Genomic DNA, 14,943 nt, shown 5'->3' with positions numbered 1-14,943 from the left:
ACAAAACTTTAATTTTTGTATTCAGAATTTATATTTTTGGCACCAAATTCCCCCAACAGAATGGTCTATCTCCATCAAATTGGGCCTAAGCAATGGGAACATGATCATCCTGGGTCCAAGGAGCACAAGCTAAGCAAGCTAGATGAATGAGCAACAGGATAGACAATAAAACTCAGTTTCGACAAGTGTAAGGTAATGCACACACGGGGTGGGGGGAATAGTTTTAAATACGCTTAGCTGGGTTCTAAATTAAATGTAAACACTCAAGAAAAAGTCTTGGACATCAACAGGAACAACTTAAGGCAGCTGCAAAAAAAGTAAACCAAATGTAAAGTTACATAGGGAATGGGATGGAAAATAATACAGTACCAAGCTTATTACAAATGCCATTATATAAATCAAAGTTATGCAATTACCTGGAACATTGTATTCTACACTGATTACCCTCTCTAAATCATGAAACAAGAGAAATAGTGTGAATAAAAGTGCATCAGAAAAAGATCACAAGCACAAAAAATACTGTCATTTGAAGAGATTAATTAGATTAGGATTATTGCATTTAGCGAAATAGATGAAAGGGGACATGATTCTAGTCTAAAAACAGAGAAAAGAAGTCACATATTCTTTTTGACCCTTTCTCATACTAGAAAAAAGAGAATGTCAATTAAATAGAAAGGCAGCAACTGAAAACTGGTAAAAATAAATACTTTTTATCAGAAAACACTAAGTGCCATTTTAAATTATGGAATTCACTGCCACAAGATACTTTTGAGGACAAAACATTAGTGGGAATCAAAAAAATGCTAGATGTTAACATGCAAAAAAGAACATCCATTATAAAGGATGTTAGTATGTAGGTTGGCAAGATAAATTGATAAAGTGACACAATCATAAGAACATAAGAATGGCCATACTGGGTCAGACCAAAGGTCCATCTAGCCCAGTATCCTGTCTGCTGACAGTGGCCAATGCCAGGTGCCCCAGAGGGAGTGCACCAAAGACAATGATCAAGGAATTTGTCTCCTGCCATCCTTCTCCAGCCTTTGACAAAAACTTAATTCGGACTAGCGGAGCACTTAATTCGAACTAGGTAAACCTCATTCTACGAGGACTAATGCCTAGTTCGAATTAAGTAGTTTGAATTAAGGGCTGTGTAGTCACTTAATTCGAACTAGTTGGAGGCTAGCCCTTCCCAGGTTGCCCTGGTGGCCACTCTGGGCCAAACCAGGGAAACTCTTCTGCCCCCCTCCCAGCCCCAGAGCCCTTAAAGGGCCACGGTCTGGCTACAGTGCTTGTGCCAGTTGCAAGCCTGCCAGCACCCAGCCAGCAGACCCTGCACCTGGCACGGCATGAACCAGCCATCCGCTGCTACCCAGCCCTCCACCTCTTCCCAGGACCAGGTTGGCAGCTCACAGGAGCCTGCCCAGAGCCGCAAGAGGTGGGCTCCCGCCTGGTCTAGTGCGGTGATCATGGACCTCATCAAGGTTTGGGTGGAGGCCTCCAACGTCCATGACCTCCGCACTAGGCACAGGAATGTGGCCTGTCTATGGCAGGATAGCTGCAAGCCTGGCCACCAGAGGCCACATGCAAACCCAGGAGCAGGTTTGCATGAAAATCAAGTTGGTCCAGTGAGACCCCCCCCCCACCCTAATCCCTGAGCTTAGAACATAAGAATGACCGTACAGGGTCAGACCAAAGGTCCATCTAGCCTGTCTGCCGACAGCGGCCAACACCATGTACCCCAGAGGGGATGGACCGAAGACAATGACCAAAGTGATTTGTCTCGTGCCATCCATGTCCAGCCTTCCACAAACAGAGGCCAGGGACACCATTCCAACCCCCGGCTAATAGCACTCCATGGACCCAACCTCCATGAATTTATCTAACTTCTCTTTCAACTCTGTTATAGTTCTAGTCTTCACAGCCTCCTGTGGCAAGGAGTTCCACAGGTTGACTGTGTGCTGTGTGAAGAAGAACTTTTGCTTATTATTTTTAAACCTGCTGTAAATTAATTTCATTTGGTGTCCTCTAGTCCTTCTATTATGGGAACTAATGAAGAACTTTTCTTTATTCATCCTCTCTACAACACTCATGCTTTTATAGACCTCTATCATATCCCCCGTCAGTCTCCTCTTTTCTAAGCTAAAAGTCCCAGTATCTTTAGCCTCTCTTCATATGGGACCTGTTCCAAACCCCTAATCATTTTCGTTGCCCTTTTCTGAACTCTTTCCAAGGCCAAAATATCTTTTTTGAGGTGAGCAGACCACATCTGTACACAGTACTGAAGATATAGCGTACCATAGTTTTATACTTCCCCTCCTCCTTCTTCCTCTGGCTTCCCCCTTCCAGCTCCATCCTCCCAGGTTTTCCCTTCCCCTCTCCCACCCTCTCTCTTCCCCTCTCCCACCTCCTTTTCCCAGTCTCCCCAGCGGTTAATCCTCCCCCCAGTTTTGTTAAATAAAGAGAGTTTCTATTTTTGAACACGTGTCCTTTATTTTTTACATCAGGAAGGGAGGTTAGGGAGGGTTAAGTGGAAGGAGGTGAGGGAGGAATGGGGCACGAGCCCGATGGGGAGGACTGGGGTGGCTCTGCGGGCTCCTTAGGGTGGAAGCTCTCCTTCAGGGCCTCCTGGATCCTGACAGCCCACCAATTGACCCCCTCCCAGATGGCAGCCTGTGGCAAGTGCAGCCGGGCTGATGGCCGAGTGCTGTGATGTGCCGAGTGAGGGCACTCAGGGCACTCCAAGTCAGGACTGCTTTGCTGTCCCTCATCGAGGTAGACAAGCAAGCGGGGAACCCTGAGAATGTCTGTCCAGGGTGGGGGTCGGGTCCCTTTAAGCACAGCCCTGGGCTAGCCTGAGGCAACAGCTCCACACTCCAAGTCCTAACCTGATGCCCTGCCGTCACTGGTTCCGGCCAGCCTTAACATCGGTTCAGGGTCCACTCAATGTGGACATGCTAATTCGAATTAGTTTTTTGGTCTAGATGCACTAATTCGAATTAGCTTAGTTCAAATTAACTAATTCGAATTAAGTTAGTTCGAATTAGTGCTGTAGTGTAGACATACCCCATCTTACTTTCTATCCCTTTTTTAATAATTCCCAGCATCCTATTTGCTTTTTTGATTGCAGCTGCACACTGTGTGGACGTTTTCAGAGAACTATCCACGATAACTCCAAGATCTCTTTCCTGATTAGTTATAGCTAAATCAGCCCCCATCAAAGTGTATGTATAATTGGGCTTATTTTTTTCCAGTGTGCATTACTTTACACTTATCCACATTAAATTTCATTTGCCATTTTGTTGCCCAATCAGTTTGGTCAGATCTTTTTGAAGTTCTTCACAGTCTGCTTTGGTCTTGACTATCTTGAACAGTTTAGCATCATCCGCAAACTTTGCCATCTTACTGCTTACCCCTTTGTCTAGATCATTTATGAATAAGTTGAATAGGATTAGTCCTAGGACTGACCCTTGGGGAACACCACTAGTTACACCTCTCCATTCTGAAAATGTATCATTTATTCCTACCTTTTGTTTCCTGTCTTTTAACCAGTTTTCAATCCATGAAAGGATCTTCCCTCTTATCCCATGACAACCTTATTACACAAGAGCCTTTAGTGAGGGACCTTGTCAGGCTTTCTGGAAATCCAAGTACACTATATCTACTGGATCCCCCTTGTCCACATGTTTGTTAACCCCTTCAAAGAACTCTAATAGATTAGTGAAACATGATTTCCCTTTACAGAAACCATGTGGACTTTTGCCCAACAAATTACGTTCTTCTATATGTCTGACAATTTTATTCTTTACTATTGTTTCAACTATTTTGCCCGGTTCTGACGTTACACTTACTCGTCTTTAATTGCCAGGGTCACCTCTAGAGCCCTTTTTAAATATTGGTGTAATGTTAGCTGTCTTTCAGTCCTTGGGTACAGAAGCTGATTTAAAGGGTAGGTTACAAACCACAGTTAACAGTTCCGCAATTTCACATTTGAGTTCTTTCAGAACCCTTGGGTGAATGCCATCCAGTCCCAGTGATTTGTTACTGTTAAGTTTTTCTATTTGTTCCAAAAACTCCTCTAATGACACTTCAATCCAGGACAGTTCCTTAGATTCATCACCTACAAAGGACGGTGCAGGTTTGGAAATCTCCCTAACATCCTCAGCCGTGAAGACTGAAGCAAAGAAATCATTTACTCTCTCCGCAATGGCTTTATCGTCCTTGATTGCTCCTTTTGTATCTCGATCATCCAGGGGCCCCACTGGTTTTTTAGTTGGCTTCTTGCTTCTAATGTACTTAAAAACATTGTGATATTACTTTTTGAGTTTTTGGCTAGCTGTTCCTCAAAATCTTTTTTTGCTTTTCTTATTACATTTTTACACTTAATTTGGCAGTGATTATGTTCCTTTTTATTTACCTCACTAGGATTGGACTTACACTTATTAAAATATATCTTTTTATCTATCACTGCTTCTTTTACAAAATGCAGGACAATGTAGCACTTTAAAGACTAACAAGATGGTTTATTAGATGATGAGCTTTCGTGGGCCAGATCCACTTCCTCAGATCAAATAGTGGAAGAAAATAGTCACAACCATATATACCAAAGGATACAATTAAAAAAAATGAACACATATGAAAAGGACAAATCACATTTCAGAACAGGAGGCGGATGCGGGGGGGGGGGGGGGGGGAGGAAGGAAGGTAAGTGTCTGTGAATTGATGATATTAGAGGTGGGGAGAGTGGGATGTTAATGCCCACAAAACAGATATCAGACAAGATCACAAAGAAAAAACAGTTTCTTGCCATTTTAACCAGAAAGGACACTCTCTCAATGACTTGACTTCACCTGCATTCTGCTACAAAGACCTTTTACATCTGCACTTGAAAGGGAATCCTCTGAACTGTCATTCATGTTAAAATTCGACACTCTCCAAAGAGGAATGAACAAACACTTGAACTATCTTACCCATTATCAAGATAGCTTCCCCAATTATCACCTCTAATACCATTTACTCACAAACGTGGAAACATGATTGTTAAGCCACGGGGTCTCGTTTTTAGGTCCCTTACTATGTTTTTTTAATTTGGGGTATACATTTAAGTTGGGCCTCTATTATAGTGTCTTTTAAAAGTTTCCATGCAGCTTGCAGAGATTTTACTCTAGTCACTGTACCTTTTAATTTCTGTTTAACTAACCTCGTCATTTTTGTGTAATTCCCCTTTTTGAAATTAAATGTTGGGCTGCTGAGGTGTTCTTCCCATCACAGGAATGTTAAATGTTATTATATTATGGTCACTATTCCCAAGTGGTCCTGTAATAGTTATCTCCTGGACCAGATCCTGAACTCCACTCAGGACTAATCGAGAACTGCCTCTCCCTTTGTGGGTTCCTGTACCAACTGTTCCAAGAAGCAGTCATTTAAGGCATCGAGAAATTTTATCTCTGCATCTCGTCCTGAGGTGACATGTACCTAGTCAATATGGGGATAATTGAAATCCCCCATTATTAATATTGAGTTTTTTTATTTTGATAGCTTCTCTAATCTCCCTTAGCATGTCAACATCACTATCACTGTCCTGGTCAGGTGGTCAATAATATATCCCTACTGCTATATTATTCTTAGAGCATGGAAGTACTATTCATAGTGATTCTATGGAATATGTTGATTCATTTAAGATTTTTACTTCATTTGATTCTACATTATCTTTCACATATAGTGCCACTCCACCACATTATCTTTCACATATAGTGTCACTCAGACTTTAAAAATAAATAAACCACTAGCTGCCTACAACCAGGATGAAACTTCCATTATTATCAGTTTATTCCATAGCTGTCCCTATTGGAAAATTCCACACATTCAGTTACTGATCTTCGCTTTAAATATACTCATATAAAATACTATCATAACTGACGTACCCTAATACATAAACATCTTTTGCTAGCTTGACATTTTCCCCAAGAAAAAGTGCTTATGAGCCAAAAACATTATTAAGTTCAGCTTTATTAGAAAAAGGAAACAATATTAAGGAAAGAAATGTTAATTACATGTTACTTAAAAGATAAACAATGTAGGTAGGTGGAAAACGTATAATAATAATAATAATAGTAATAATAATAATAAACATGTTCCGGTTAACCAAAAGTGTTTCATTAATCTATACTTCTCTGTGTCTAACTATTACTGTTTACTTTGGATTCAGTGTTAGCATAAAGAAAGAATGTCCCCCATCTTCATAACTGGAGTAAAGGGAGATAAAAGAGTTGAAATTTGAAAAGTATTGAAAATTGACTGATAAATATGTTGTAACTACAGTAACTGTCGTCAGGACTTTCAATGTGAGCAACATCTCAATAAGACTCCAAAATTCTTAGGAGATCTATTTTTATACAAGTGTGTTCATAATCTCCATATATCAGGGAAAGAAGAATCTTGGAGGTTTTTTTTTTCTTTTGATGAACCTAAATATAAATGGAAATACTTTTAGGTATCCGAATATTAAAGTACATTAAAATATTAAGGATAAAAAAATCACATGTGGCATAAGCAAAGGCAAGCTTACTGAAGTGATACTCGCTTATTTCTTAAGGTCTAATTTTGTCATCAGATTTGTTGAAAGTGACAAATTATTTAAGCTGACAATAAAAGACATTTTTCTGGTTCAACACTAATTTATCTCAGGTCTTGAAAGAAATTATTACTTTACATCTCAGTCCTTTTTCTTGGTTCCGCAGGTAGCCTAGAATCTGTCTGGAGCTCGCCATGCTTTGTCTTTGTGGTTGGCAGCCTGGAGTCGCTCCTGGGAGAAAGCCTGCAGTCTGTGTCTTTCCTCTGCCAGACTGAGCTGGACTGCTTCATTTTATATCATGCTTGCAGGCTAAGCATACTCAGCAGGTGTGAAGCGGATACAACATCCTTGGCCTGCAATATGCAGTTAACCCTTTTTGCGCTGAGGGGGTGGAGGTGGGAAGGGCAGATACATCCATCAGAGTCCTATATGGAACTTGGGAGGACTATTGTGAAAACTCCTCAAGCTTACCACCTGACCCCTCACTTTGCAGTGGAGGGGCATGACATGGCTGCAAGGATATGCTCTGTGCCCAGAAAAGGCTCAATGCCATAACCTCAGTACCAAAGGGCTGAGAGTCAGGTGTTTCTGGCATGACCAGGTTACCAGCTTGATAAAATTTCAGAGGTAATGATCACCCTGATGGTGATGGCAGAGGAGATGTAGATCTTGTCAGTTCCAGTCTCTTTGCTACTGAATGGGCGAATGTTGCTGGCAGTACTAATGTCAACTTCCACACTGGGAGCGTTTCCCTAGAATGTTTGTCCTTATCTCTTGGTACCGAAGATTCAGTGCCCATGACCAAAGGCTCTGTGGGCCTCTCAGTGGTACAAGACATTGACGGGCTCTGTGAGGCATGGCTGCCAGATTGTGGTCTGGGTGCCAAGGATATTGTGTGACATTGCAGTTGTTTTTGGCTATCCTTGGATTCACTGAGGGAACTTCCCGCTTTCTTCTTCAGCTTGTGAGAAGGGTCCTCAGACCATTTCTTCAGCACAGAGCTCTTTGAAGTCAAAGGTTGAGAGGAAGATTGGGGTGGAAGAGCAACCTCCATAAAGGTTATTTTTGGTGAAGCTCTTTCCTTGCTCAGTCTCGGCAGCAGCTGCTGGTAGAGGGAACACTTCTGTCAGATGTGGCCTTGGTCGAGGCAGAAGATGCATTAGGAGTGCTTATCTGCAAGTGGGATCTCCTCACTGGAAGTGTGGCACTTTTTGAAGTCCGGAGAGTCACGCATACCTTGTCCAGAAGAGACCTTCCTAGTGGGAGTTGACAAAAGAACAAAGTCCTTTTCTTTTTAGGGGTTTTTTTTTAGGCAACCGCCAAACAAACAGTAGAATGAGAAAAGAAATAAAAGAGTCTTCACGGGAAGTTAAAAGTTACCAATATAAGGGAAGTGATGATCAGTGAACAGACAGCTAAAGTGTCATCTCCAGCTAGGGCAGCTGAGAAGAAACTGAAGATGGTTAGCTCTCAAACACTGAGGACAGTTAGCCCACACAGACTGGCTAGCCTTGTGGCAGGTGCATGAGGAGAGACAGCGCATGTGCCAACCAAATAGACACTGGTACCACAGTTCCCCAATCAGCAGCGCAGGGACTCAGGCATGCCCACAGTGGAGCACACACAGGGAAACTTAGAATCATAGAATCATAGAATAATAGGACTGGAAGGGACCTCAAGAGGTCATCGAGTCCAGCCCCCCGCCCTCAAGGCAGGACCAAGCTCCACCTAAACCATCCCTGACAGATGTCTCTTAAAGAAGAATTTCACTTTCCTTCTGATTCCATTAAATTTGAATAATCAAGCTTTTCATTAATAGATTAAAATAGGAACTATTGAATGAGAAATTAATGTACATATACCTTTTATTAGTGATATTTAAAAGGGCTTCTTACGTAAGAATTCAAATTTTTAAAATGAAGTGTTCACATAAATCAATTAAAAGTGGCAAAATAATTAATGAGAAGCCCATCACTGTTGTGTAAAAACATATTATTTGACAGATTGCTTAGTGAAAGCTATTAGTAAGTCTCAGTAGGCATGCTCAAATTATTCACACAACAATAATTAGGTGTGTGGATTTACAACTGAAAAAGCACTTCACACTATCTGTCTCACACTGTGAATAAAACTGTCAGTATAGAAAAGAAAAAGCTTTATGCTTCATAATAAAGCTATGGGGTTTGTTCATTACCTTAACAAGGCAAGGGACACAAGGAACATTTCTGACAGAAATTAGTAAATAAAAGTAAAGCCTTCTCCACACACAAAAGTTGTATGCTTTAATTATACTGATAGAGTTAAAATGGTATAACCCTAATAGAGAGGATATACCAATATATCTTATTTCTGTATGAGAAGTACAGCAGAACCTCAGAGTTACGAAAAGAAAAGCGACCTGTTTCTGTAACTGGAGTTCTTCAAAACATGTGACTCATGTACATTCCATATTAGGTGTGTATGCTCACCACATACATTGGTGCTAGATTTTTTTTTTCCCTCAACAAAACCTGTAGAGGACTGGCTTTGGCTCTCTCTCAATTGGCACCTGTGTGGTGTAGTTGGTATAAGGGGCACTACTGCCTCCCTCCATGCTCAGTTCCTTCTTGCCAGAAACTCTGACAGTGAAGAAGGACATCAGAATGGACATGGGCAACACATCTGGAAGGACACCAGTGATGGGCTGCATCACTCGCCTTGACCTGGGGCTTGACTTTGTGACAGGGTCATTGAACTATCCAGTGCAGATCTTGGCTCACCCCTGTTCTCTCCTTTCCCTTGCAGTAAGTAGGAGATCATCTCCTCACTGTCTTGCTTGGCTTCTTGGATGTAACTATGGAGAAGGATCAGTGCCAGCTTGTGGATGGTACCAGTGATACGCTCTGTACCAACACTGCAGTGCTCATTGCCAAGTCAGATCTTTGCTGCCATGCCAGAATAAATGCCAACTCCAGCAGAATTCCTTTTGAGTCCTGGGTTTCAAGGACTTGCAAATACATGACTTGTCACTTATGTGCCCTTCACCCCAGCTCTTAAAACACATCCCGATCCCCATTTGGGATGAAAAAAGATTTTAAGAACTATTAAGGGTAACTAATTCAACCACTTTAGGGATGTAAAATCCTGATAAATCAGTTAACCAGTTAAACATCAGGTTAACCTAACATATAACTGGTTAACCGACAAAGCGGGATCGGGGTGGAAAGCCTGTTGGAAGCAGCCCCAGGCTTGGACCCCAGGGCTGGGGTTGCAGCCATTGGCAGGCTCCTGACCCACACTGGGGCAGCCCTCTTCCCACAGCAGGTGGAGGGCTGCTCCCAGGCACTGGTTAACTAATACCCAGTAAGCATCACTCAGTAAGATTACTGGGTAACCAATTACTCTTTCACATTTTAACTAACTATATATAACTAAAATACAGATTCTGTAAAATTCACAAGAACAGAGAACAAATAGCGCTAGCTAAAGCATCAAACGTTCTAGCACTGTCAGTGGCATCAAGAAAGAACTTAGGGTGGGGGATTGAGCAGCACCCCAAATACTGTGCCCCAAATACTGTGCCATCTACTCCAGTAGATGCCAGAGCTGGTCCCCTATGGATACAGTCAAGAGAAAAACTTCCGGCACCATTATATGAAGAAGTACTTGAAGAAGAACATTAGAGTTACAAACTGACCAGTCAAGTAATCACACACCAAACTGCCCAAATTCTGTACTGTACAATACTATTGTGTGAAATGTAAGCTTCTTAAAAATACAGGGAAATTTTTTTAAACAAGATTTGACAAGGTAAGGAAACTTTTTCTGTGCTTGTTAAATTATGATGGTTAAAAGAAGCTTTTTTCTTCAGCATAGTAAAGTCTCAAAATTGTATAATGTTATTATTCAGTTGTAAACATTTGAAAGAACCATAATGTTTTGTTTAGAGTTATGAACATCCCTCATTCCCAAAGTGTTTGTAATTCTGAGATTCTACTCTATACCACACAGCTGTGTCTAGACTGGCAAGTTTTTCTGGAAAATCAGCAGCTTTTCCGGAAAAACTTGCCAGCTGTCTACACTGGCCGCTTGAATTTCCGGAAAAGCACTGACGATCTCATGTAAAATCATCAGTGCTTTTCTGGAAATACAATGCTGATCCCGTTCAGGCAAAAGTATTTTCCAAAAGACTTTTGCGCAAAGGGGCCAGTGTAGACAGCATAGTACTGTTTTCTGCAAAAAAGCTCCGATCGCAAAAATGGTGATCAAGGCTTTTTTGCAGAAAAGTGCGTCTAGATTGGCCACGGACGCTTTTCCGCAAAAAGTGCTTTTGCGGAAAAGCATCCTGCCAATCTAGACGCGCTTTTCTGAAAATGCTTTTAACGGAAAAGTTTTCCGTTAAAAGCATTTTCAGAAAATCATGCCAGTCTAGAGGTAGCCCATCAGTATATTGCATCTTTATATCAGCATAACTGCATCCACCCTAGGGTTGTACCAGTAAAACAATTTAGGTAAAAAAAAAATAAAAACCCTTAAATAGTTATATCTATAGAAAACATATGCACAGGCCCTATGACTTCCTGAAGCCCCACTGACTTCACTTTGTAGTTGTCCCACTAAAGACTTTTGATCATTTTTAGGAGAGGTGCATAACAAAATCAGGGCCTACAGTCCTCAGCCTGAAATGGGATTTAGGTAGTTGAACATTTATAGTGGAGCAATAGCAGTTAATTTCAGAGATGGTATGAATGTAACTGTAATTTGGTATGGTATGAGTGTAGAGGTCTGCTCAAAAGGATTACATTGCAGGAATGAGGCCTATAGCTTTACATTAAATTTTAAAAGTTTCAAAACTCAGAGTTTTTCAGAGTTACTCAAGAACAGCAAAAGTATTTGCCTGTTTTAAAATGGAAACACATACAATTTATTAAAAAGGAATTTTGTTTTAATGATAGCTGCTTTTAGTGATTAAAATGCTGAGCAGAACTTGCTCTGTTCTTCTTGGAAGCTAGAAATAGTGAATGTGTGTGAATGAGCTCAGTATTTTAGGGTCTAGATAAGGGTTGCCAAAGCAGATCCAAAAAACAATTCATCTGTATATACATCAATAACACAGTAATAAACACTATTTTGATCAAGCCACGTCCCTAGAGGAAACAAAATGTGAATAATAAAATATGGGCTTAGGAGTCTCATGTATTATTTTTTCTTCTCACTTTTTAGAAACAAATTTTACTAACTAACTAAGCAAGAAACTATTAAATTATATTACTACAATTGGCATTGTTTCTTTTTTCACACAAGCAATTAATCAAAGTTTCAGGGCACTGGGGATGTTCCAGCTGAAACTAGAAATGAATGGAGTCTGGTATGTTTTGTTTACTTAAACAAATGTACAAAGAAAGTCTTGTGTCTGTAAATACAGAAGGAATTAAATAGCAGGAAACAACTTATTTTCCTCACAACACTAAAGGCACATAGCCTGCATCCCTGACCAGAAATTTCAACCAAGTTTCTTCAATGGTCAGTCTTGCACTTTTGGCTGCTCCTTTATACTGTTTCTCCCTTCCCCCTTTTTCTGTTCTGCATCCCCACCCACCAACATACATCCCTTCCTATAACAATACTCAGACAAAAGCTCCTGAGTAGGTTCACACACTCCTCTTGTTTTATGTGGGCATTTAACTCAACTCCAAATAAAGTTCCACCAAGTTCATAACAATATCATTGGTTGTAATAGACTACTGCCATATGAATATGATCACAAAAAAATGGACAAATTATTTTCATAAATGTCAGTGATAGAGAGAAAGCCCTAACTCAACTGTCCCTCAGCCTAAAACAAAGGTACTGTATATTTACAGAAAGCATTTCTAATCTTACCCTTCAATAAGTGAAGCTAATGTTATGTTGATAATTTCTTCTTGAAAGTATTATAATGCGATGATATTAAAAATATATATCTGGTAAGTGTTTGATAGAAATTAATTCTTAAAAGCTTTTTTAAATGTATGTGATTATAAATAATTGCTTCAAGATTTAAATACAACAAATGTTATGTGTTTTTACAAGTTATATTATAGTCAGTACTGAACTAGAAATTAGAAAAAAATCACATTTGAAATTAACTGTGAGATTGCATTTACAACTGACGAGCTTCTGTGCATTTCCAGAACACAAACTAACTATTGTCAGACATCGTGTCTTTGGAAATCCTAAACAGTCCAGGCCCATCACTAGATGGGGAGAGCCCTGAAAATCTGTGGATATAGGCTAAAATGGTCTGTGGATTCCAGATTTTATATCCGTGAAGGGCTCTATAGATGGAACATGAAGGAATGCTATGTTGTTCATTAGTCTGAAAGATGATCTGGAAAGATGTTACCTTATGTTCCATCAGTCAAGAGTCTCCTTAACATGGAAAAGAAGGTTAAGTGATGTTATATGCCAACTCCATCTCAATAGTATTTGTAGTAACCAAACGTTGGGTGCATAACTGGTTGGATAACTGTTCCCAGCATAAACTTAAAAAACAACGAATAGTCTGGAAGCACTTTATAGACTAACAAAACATGTAGATGGTATCATGATCTTTCGTGGGCACAGCCCACTTCTTCAGATGATTGGAGTTTTGAGTTCAGGATGTGCAGACCCAGAATAAATAGGGGAGAAGGGAAAAGGAAAAAAAAGGGAGGGGATGGAAAACAAGGAGCAGAGGGTATGAAAATATCAAAGGGAATAAACAAGTAGGCAGAACTGGTAATCCATAGGCACCTGAAGATTGGATAGATAAAAAGAAGCAGATAAGGATCAAAGGATAGCAATTAGATAGGAAGGGTACTAACACAAGAATCTATACAAAGAGCTTCATTGAATGTTAAGTTGATGATGTCCCAGCCATCCATTCTCTCAATTGAGAAGGTGATCAGTGAAGGAATTGAATTTGTGGATGAATTGTAATTCCAATGCCCTTCTGTATATTTGCCTTGTAGAATTGATTAGTGACAAGACAGCCATGTATTTATTAATGGTTCACAGTCATGCTGGAAAGGCATAAGAAGTGGAGTTCTACATGGATCAATTTTGGGACCAGTTCTGTTCAATATATTTCTCAACAATTTAGATAATGGCATAGAGCAGGTGTGGCCAATAATTTTAGAGGGGTGGCCAATTCACAAATTTTTGAAGTGGCCCCGGGATACCCCAGAAGAACCAGGCCTCGGGTGGAAGGGGCAGTGCCAGGACACTTCCATGCTTCCCCACCCACAGACCCTGATTGGCTGGGGGAGGCGGGGAGCATGCCAAGTCTCCTCCCGCCACCAGAGGCATGGGCACCTAGAGGGAACTGCCAGCTGTTCAGCAGTCCTGATTGCCCTAAGGGTGAGGAGAGCAAGCAAAGTCTCTCACTCCCTACTCCTGCCCAGCAAGGGGCATACAGCACTTAGAGTCAACATGGGCAATTGACTCTACGCACCACATGCCCCTGGTGGGGGAGGAGACTGTGCACTTCCTCATCCCCAGGCCCCGATTGGCCTGGGGCTGGGGGAGTAGCAGGGCATCCATGGGCCAGATCAACTCTCTTAGGGGGATGGATGCAGCCCGTGGAGGCCCTTTTATTCACCCCAGCATAGAGAGTATGCTTATAAAGTTGTGCATGATACCAAGTTGGTGGAGAGGAGGATTGCAAGGGCTACATCTAGACTGAAGCTCTTTTCCGGGGTACCAGAGGTATCCTGGAAAAGCTATGCCACAGCAAAGGAACACATCAACTTTTTTGAAAAAATTCCAAAAAAAGGTCCCATTCTTTTGCCATCCCTGTAAACCTCATTCCACAAAGAAGGGATGGTTTGAAAGAGAAGGTTTTTCTGAAATTTGGCACCGTGCAGCTGCGCCAAATTTTGGAAAAGCCTCTTTCAAAAGAAAAGCAGAAAAAAATACACAAATTGTGATTTGCAATTTGCGTATTTTTTTCTGACTTTTCTTTGTGGTGTAGACGTAGCCTGAGTGACAAAGATGCCATATAGTATCAAGGGGTATTTTCAGAACCAAAAAAGGAACATTAGAACTACTGCTATTCTCTTTCCCTTTTATCCTCAGATCTTTCTTGTTTTTTCCCCTGTGTTCATCTCACTTCATTTTTTAAATACGTTTAGCACCATATTTATTTCTCTACTCTTCTCTTCTAACAATCCCAGTTTAATTCTATTATGGTCTTCCTTTATTATTACTACAAGAAAACACACAGCAGAAAACTCAAATGCTGAAACACTTGGGTTTTGTCCAAAGCCTATCAAAACCAATATAAAGATTGCACTGACCCTGACATACATCACACTATGTCCTTTATGTGCAAAGTCAGCTGCAGAATGAAATGGATGAAAACTGTAAAG

At 40.8% G+C, this 14,943-nt stretch overlaps 1 protein-coding gene and 1 long non-coding RNA gene across 4 annotated transcripts in view; one reads left to right on the top strand and one right to left on the bottom strand.

The window, feature by feature from the left end:
• Nucleotides 1-9,511, top strand: part of LOC142829117 (uncharacterized) — a 90,806-nt gene extending 81,295 nt beyond the window's left edge. For both annotated transcript variants that reach the window (XR_012903407.1, XR_012903408.1), the window contains 2 exons: nt 60-192; nt 9,359-9,511. This is a non-coding gene — a long non-coding RNA (uncharacterized LOC142829117). The remainder of the gene's footprint in view (nt 1-59; nt 193-9,358) is intronic.
• The window catches only part of PRKD1 (protein kinase D1), a 255,584-nt gene that overhangs the window by 112,539 nt on the left and 128,102 nt on the right, over nt 1-14,943 (bottom strand). The window lies entirely within an intron of this gene.

This window comes from Pelodiscus sinensis, chromosome 4 (genome assembly GCF_049634645.1).
Source record: "Pelodiscus sinensis isolate JC-2024 chromosome 4, ASM4963464v1, whole genome shotgun sequence".
NCBI lineage: Eukaryota > Metazoa > Chordata > Testudines > Trionychidae > Pelodiscus > Pelodiscus sinensis.
This window is presented reverse-complemented; position numbering and strand designations above follow the sequence as displayed.